We start from the raw sequence: 7,572 nt of genomic DNA, 5'->3' as shown, positions 1-7,572 counted from the left end.
TAAGTCAGGTAGTTCAACTGGATGACCCTGATGCTTAAATTAAAAAAAAAAAGTATTCTGAAAAAAAATCTGGCTTTCTTTATTTATGCTGACTGTAATTTTTGTTAGGTTTATTTCTCACATTTCTTGATCCTCTGGGTTGCCTGTGAAAGACAAATAAACCCTTTTCTTCCCTGCTTGCATTTGGTCATGGTACTGTTCCATCTCTGCAGAGTAACCCTGACCTGTCTTATTGCAAATACTAGGGTTCCAGATGCTCCCCTCACACTTGAGATACAAAGTCCCCTGTGTACCTCAAGGTTCTTTTCCTGTATACTGTGGAGCTCCGTGGCTTTCGGATATGGTGTAAACTACTTGTTCAGGGTATAGCAGCTTGTTTAAGGTATTCCTCTTAAACACGGCAGACTAAGGACACAGCCTGCTGTATAATGTGTAACTCTGAAGCAGTTTTGCTGGCCAGAGGCAACTTAATCAAAGATGAATTGGATTCTTTTTCTTCTTGACAGGATGGGCAAGTATACTTAGCAGGGAGCCTGGATTTTGTCGAGAAAGCAGGCTTGTTAGAGTCATCAGGAGGAACAGGCATGATTTGGAGTTTGACATCAGGATGATGACAGTTGCTGGGCTAAGTGGGCTATCCTCTCTGAAGACAGATATTTCTCCTAGTCAGAGAGGTCTTTAAGCTCATCGGACTTTACCTGAGCAGGTGCCTGAGCCTCGTCCTTTACTGTTAAACTTTCAGAACTGTTGTTCCATTGTTCTTCTTCTTTTCTTCCTTCTTCTTTTAAACCCTTTATTAGTTTTTTGTGAATTTCACACCATGCGCCCCAACCCCACTCTTCTCCCCATCCTCTCAGACCTGCCCTCGACCCTTGCAACACTCCCTTCCAACAGAAAAAAAAAATCTTGTTGTGGAAGCTATGGTGTGTCACAGTATGTCCCACAATATACCCTTTTGTCTATACTTCTTTGCTTGCATATGTTCACTGCAGTGACTCATTGGTCTGGAACGTGGGAGTGGCACTCTGGCCTCTGCTCTACCATCAATGTTGGGTTGTCTCTGGGACTCCTCTCAGACATCCTGTTGTTACTCTGTGCCATGGAGATCCTGTAGTTTTGTATCTGTAAACCAACCCCTTCATGCACTCCTGCAGTTAATAGATGAGGGAGATGTTGGGGTGGGCCATTCAAAGTCCTGGATCTGGGCCTGAGAGGTATTTGAGCTGGTCAGCCTGCCAGCTCTTCCACTCTCACACCCTCAGGGCTGGCTCACTGGCAGCCTCTGCAACCAGAAACAGCACTACCCTGCTGCCCCAGAAAGGTGCAGGACCTGCTGTCTAGAGTGCTACAACAGGTGAGGGGCAGGGCCAGCTCTCTTGCTCTCATGACTCTGGGATCAACTTTTCTCCCTGCCATAGGTGCCAAGTGGGTGGGGGATGACATCTCTTCCTTACCCAAATCACTGCATCTCAGACAAGAGGCAGGAGCCAACTTTCCCATGCTCAGGCCCCCAGTCCAGCTTACCTGAGCCCCACCATCAGGATCAGCCACACCTGAAAGGGAATTCATTTACCTTTCCGTAGACGCACTTAGCTGTTGATAGCTCCTCAGTTAATGTCAGAGGCTCATGAGCTCTTTAAACCCTCTGTGCCAGAATGTTTACTATCTTGGTTATGTATAGTCAACTGCAGCTGTGAGATCATAAGCTAAGCAGTCCTGCCATGTTTAGAAGGAATTGTTTCAGACATACTGCATCACCGCTGGCTCTGACAATCTTTCCACCCCTCCATGCTGTTAACTAAACACTGGAGTAAGGGATTGTGGAGCAGATGTCCCACTTGTGGCTGAGCATGCTCACAGACATTTATTCTTTGCACCAAGCAGCTGTAAGTTTCTGCACTAACTGCTATAGATTGCAGAAGACACCTTTGATGATGTATGATAGCTTCATATTAATATTTGGGTGTAGAGACACTAAGTCAGAGGGTAGTTGATGCTATGTTCATATAATTAGTTTTACCTATCTGGGGCCTGCAAGCTCTTCATCTATGAAGTTTTGGCCATACTTAGAGTACCAGTCACATATTTCGTCCTGTAGAATAGGCCTAAATCCAGAGAGTGGTCTGTTATTCCTATAATATTTATAGCCATGTCACTATTTCTTCTGTGGGCTTATCTTGCCACCATGATTGTTGTAGCTCACTCACTTGGTTCATAGCTGGGTCAAACTGTTGATGCCCCCCCCCCCCCCAGCAGCCTGCATAGCATCTGATACTGTAAAAAGCTAGCCAGTAGGGAAAAAGCTTCTAGGTCTTAATTTCTTCATGTCCTGTGACCAAAGAGAATGGTGTCTTCAGCAATAGAGTTTTACCATTAAGTGCTGGTGGGCAATCAAGAGCAAGAGTGACAGCTTGTGCTGTTATGGGGATCTCTGGGTGCTGTCTTTGTGTTTCTTTTTTAGTGTCTTTTCTACTGGATATCTTGTCTCTTTCAACTCATAAATCCCTTTCTTCTCTAAATCTATTCACTCCTGCTTTCCAGTAAAACTTTGCATTTGTATTGGATGCTTTGTCTTATGTTCCGTGAGATACAGTAGCCAAGTTTTCACCGTGATTGTGAGAACTGATCTGTCTATCCTCCTATTTCCTCTTCATTATCATTCTCTTCTTAATGGTTACACTTTCTTTCCAGACTCTTTATTATGAAAGTCATCTAGAATTTCCTGATATCTCTCTTCTCCACTCCCCTTTTTTTTCTCAGATCTCTGTTCCTTTGGGGGTTCTTTATCCCTGATATTACCCGTGTCAAGTAGAAATTTGTAGACTCTCTATGGCCCTTTTAAGAAGTATTTCAGATATCAGATTTCTGATCTCTTTTATCAGGATAAAATAAAGACTGACTCTTAGACTCACCTCTCTGAGTATTTCGTGGTGTGATTTGTCACCTCGAGGCATCAGGAAATTATATGATGTCTTCACCTCTTCTAGGAGGTACTGTGTTGACTTGATCCATTCTCAGCATTCCTTTCCAGACCCAGTCCTTTCAGGTCTAGGCTGAATGACTTATGGCCACTAAGAGGAGACATTTATTTGTTTGCATAGTCAACTTCACTGATCACAGAGGTTTATGCTCAAAATGTACTCTAACTGGGTTGTGTAACAACAAACGAAAGACAAGGAAGAGAACTGAAAGACCAAGTTAAATGTTACCAGATGTGGATGATTTATTAAAGTCATTCATAGATTCACAAGGAACATGCTCAAATGTGCTTTTCACTTCCTTCTATAATTTACTTTCACAAAACTCTTTTCAAGGTTCTCCTTAGCTTTGTTTTCTCTCGAGACCCCTCTTTTGGACAAATTTATCTGAGGACAAGTAACCAGAAGATGATGGACTTGAAGATCTGGGAAAGTCTCTGGATTAGGAAGATTTGCTCCAGGATCCTAGCAGAAACATAATTTTAGACTCCTGGAACACAAATGACCTTGGACAAGAGTTTGCAGTCATCTTGGTTATCTTCTTCTTTCTCCTTTACAATAACCTGTATTAGTCTATGTTTTATTGCTGTGAAGAGACACCATGAGACACCAAGGTAGCTCTTACAGAAAAACAGCATTTAATTGGGGGCTTGATTACAGTTTTAGAGGTTTAGTCCACTATTGTGGTGGACAATATGGTAAGAGGCATGGGAGATATGGAGCTGGAGATGTAGTTGAGAGCTACCTCCTGATCTGTATCTGTATATATCTATATCTATATATATCTATATCTATATCTATATCTATATCTATATCTATATCTATATCTATATCTATATATATCTATATCATCTATATCGCTATCTATATCTATATCTATCTATCTACATATCTATAGATATAGATATCTATCTATCTATCTATCTGTAGATATAAATATCTATCTATCTATGTATATATAGAGATAGATAGATAGATAGATAGATAGTTAGATAGATAAACTGAGCCTAAAATGGGCCATTTGAAACCTCAAAGCCTACCCCCTTTGACATACTTTCTCCAACAAGGCCACACCTCCTAATTTTTCTCACATAGTGTCATTCCCTGGTGACTAACCATTCAAATATATTAGCCGATGGGGCCCATTCTTATTCAAACCATCACATTCCACTCCTTGACCCCTGATATAGGCTTGCATCTATATCATAATGCAAAAAAAAAAAAGGCATTCAGTCCAGCTGCAAAAGTCCCTATAATCTATTTCAGTCTCAATACTTTTTAAAAGTCCAAATTCAAATCTTGGAGACTCATGGTAATCTCTTAACCATAACCCCCTGTAAAATACAAACCAAAAAGCATATCACAGGATTCCAACTACAATGGCACAGGATAGACAGTATTATTTCAAAAGGAAAAAAATATTTTTCCAAAGCAAGACTGAAAACCAGCAAGATGAAGTCCAAATTCTGCATCTCTATGTCTGATGTCAAAGTGCTCTCCAACTCCTTTCAACTTTGTTGATTGCAACATACTTTTCTTTCTTGGGCTGGTTCTAATTCCTGTTAGCAGCTCTCCTTGGCAGGTATCCCACGTCTCTGGCATCTCCAACATCCTAGGGTCTCCAATCCAATTCAGGTTTCACCTTCATAGCTTTACATCACGACCTCTCCGGGCTTTTATGCAGCGACACCTCTGATATACATCTGATCTTAGCAGGTTTTCCTTAGCCATGAAGGGAGATTCTACAACCCCCTTCTTGTAGTCTTGACTCTAAGACCAGAACCAAGTGGCCAAAGCTGCCAAGTTCTGCTGCTTGATGGGGCCAAAACATGGTTCTCTCCTTCGATTACATTTGATTCAGCTCTCTGCTCTTGATGGTCTATTTCACTGTTTGAACTGTCCTTTAGTTCCTTTTCAGAAGTTGGAAGCTTACTCCATTTATCCTCAGGCTTTTCTTTAAATTTTTCTCTTTGAACTGGACTTGGCTCTGTTAAACTTCCAAGTGCCCACTTTCCCCACAAACTGTACATTTTGTATTTCGCTTTGTCCAACTTTTTTCTTTTCATTACAGATATGCATACTAGTTATCACTAATAATCACATGGCACAGTTAATAATTGGCTGTCTTGAAATTTCCTCTGATGATGTGATATTAATTCAAAACTCTTCAATTTAGTCTCAGGCAGAGTTTTAGGACAGGGACAAAAAGCAGCCACACTTGTCACAAATATATCACAAGAATTGTCTTTATGTCATTTACTAATAGTCTTCCTCTATGAAACATTTTAAGCTGGGCCCCCACAGTTTAAATCATTCTAATCACTGTCTTCCATGCAGCCACTACAATGGCCTTATTTAAAGGGCATAACTACTTTTCTAGTTCAGAGTCCCAGTCTTCCATATTCCTCCAACGAGCATCATGGTCAGACCTATCATTGCAACACACTGCTACCTGGTACCATTTCTGCCTCAGTCACTATTTTATTGCTGTGAAAAGGAACCATAAGACACCAAGGCAACCTTGAGTTGCTTACCGTTTCCGAGGTTTGGTCCATTATTAAGGTGGGATGTATGGTAACAGGCATGTGCTAGAGAACTTGCTAAGTGATACAGTCGGATGCACAGACAGAGAGAAATGGGGGGACTGAGCTTGGCATGGGCTTTCTGAAGCTCAAAGCACACCTCAGTGAAATATGTTCTCTAACAAAGCCACACCTACTCCAATAAGCCACACCTCCAAAATTCTTCTCAAATAGAGCCCTGATGGCTAAACATTCAAACTAAGCCTACAGGGGCCATTCTCATTCAAACCACCACATACCTTTTCTCTACTCCTTCTGTCTGCATAAAGCCACCTTATTCCTCTATTATATCTGTAATTTCAGTGGTAATCTCTGTTATAAATATTATCCCTGCTGTGAGATCTTTAGTGTGCCCTATAACAAGAATGGTATCTCTTTGTCCAAGAGCCTTTATCTTGGTCAAGAACTACAGTGTGACCTACACTTTGATCCCGAAGAATGCTTTCTAGAACTGGAACAACACTGTTGCTACTTACCTTGGTCTTTGTGAAGGATCCAGAGGTCAGTGATGCCTGAGATACTACAGAAAGTCTTCCAAAGGTCAGGCGTGGTGGATTGTATGTGCAATCACTATGCTTGGGAGGCTAAGGCAGGAGAGTCTTATGAATTTGACTGAGGTCAGTCTGAATCACATAGTGAATTCTAGGTCAACAAGGTCTTCTGCACAGTAAAACGACCTCTAAAAAGACTATTTAGATAGACTTTTCTGAAAAATTAGACTGTAAATTCTAATTCTTGACACACTGAAGCATGATTCCTGAGATTTTTAAAAAAAATAATTTTTAAGGAATTTATGTATATATGTGTGTGTGTGTATGCTTGTATGTTTGTTTTTTTTAACTGTTATATTATTAGATCCCGTGGAACTGGAGTTACAGGTAGTTGTAAGCTACTCAACGTGGGTACTAGAATTAAATTCTTAACTGCTGAAGCATCTCTGCAGCTCCCTCTGGGATTGTTTTACAGACATTCTTTCAGCAGTTGGGGGTGTGCTGTTGCACACACATGCAGGTCAGAGGACAGCTTGTAGGAGTCAGTTCTCAACTTTCGCCTCATGAGTTCTAGAGATTGAACAGGTCTTCAGTCTTGGTGGCAAATTCCTTTACCTTCTGGACCCCGGTTAGGAATTTTAATAAGGTAGACTAACATTGGATTTTGTCACTATTAACCAGAAGGTTCTTCCAACTGTTGTAGAAGACTTGGCTTTGAGAATGGTTTTGTGGGAGGCAGGTTCTCAATGTCACCACAACACACAACCCCTTGTCTCATTGCCTTAAGACCTGTGGCACATCAGATGTCCCTTGTTTTTTTATGTTGAAACATTGATGTGCACATTGAAGGTGACTAAGGAAGAGTGGAGAAGACATAGGGTTGGAGAGAAAAGTCCTCAGTGAGTGGGAAGAATAGGAGAAAAGGAAAATCCCCTAGGCTCATATAAAAAGGTTACCCTTAAAACTGAGTGCTTGCTAAGCATCTATCCCTATTCTAAGTACATCTAGTACTCATGTAAGCCTCCTGAATAACATGGTGAAGAAGTTATATCTAAGCCACTGTATTTATCAAATGAGAAAATAATAGAAGTTAAGTAACTCTCCCATTGACGAGTCATTCTTACTCACACAGTATACAGCACAACAGGCCTCAGGGCAGCTTTAGCTCTCCCAGTCATGCCCTTACTGCTCTGCAGTCCCATTTCCTGCCAAACACCATCCGGGTCAGCCTGCCCCAGAAACTGCATTAGCATGCCTAGGGCTTCCAGAGTCTTCTCATCACCCCTCAAAGAGAATCTTAAAACAGATTATCTTGGACTGGGAAAAGAATTAAATTTGAGAGTTGGGGAGCAATAGAAGCTGTTTACAGCGCTCAGAAAACAATAGCAAGCAAAGGGGAGCGGGCACGAGAGAAAGCTCAGCGTGCTCAGCAAGGTGGAGACACAGTCAGGCAGTCAGAAGAGTTGTTTTCTGGTCTCTGTGACCCTCCCTTCTGTCGCTCTCTTGACGCTGCCTTTTGCA

The sequence above is a fragment of the Micromys minutus genome (genome assembly GCF_963924665.1).
Source record: "Micromys minutus genome assembly, chromosome: 2".
Taxonomy (NCBI): Eukaryota; Metazoa; Chordata; class Mammalia; order Rodentia; family Muridae; genus Micromys; species Micromys minutus.
Note: the sequence above shows the minus strand (reverse complement) of the source record.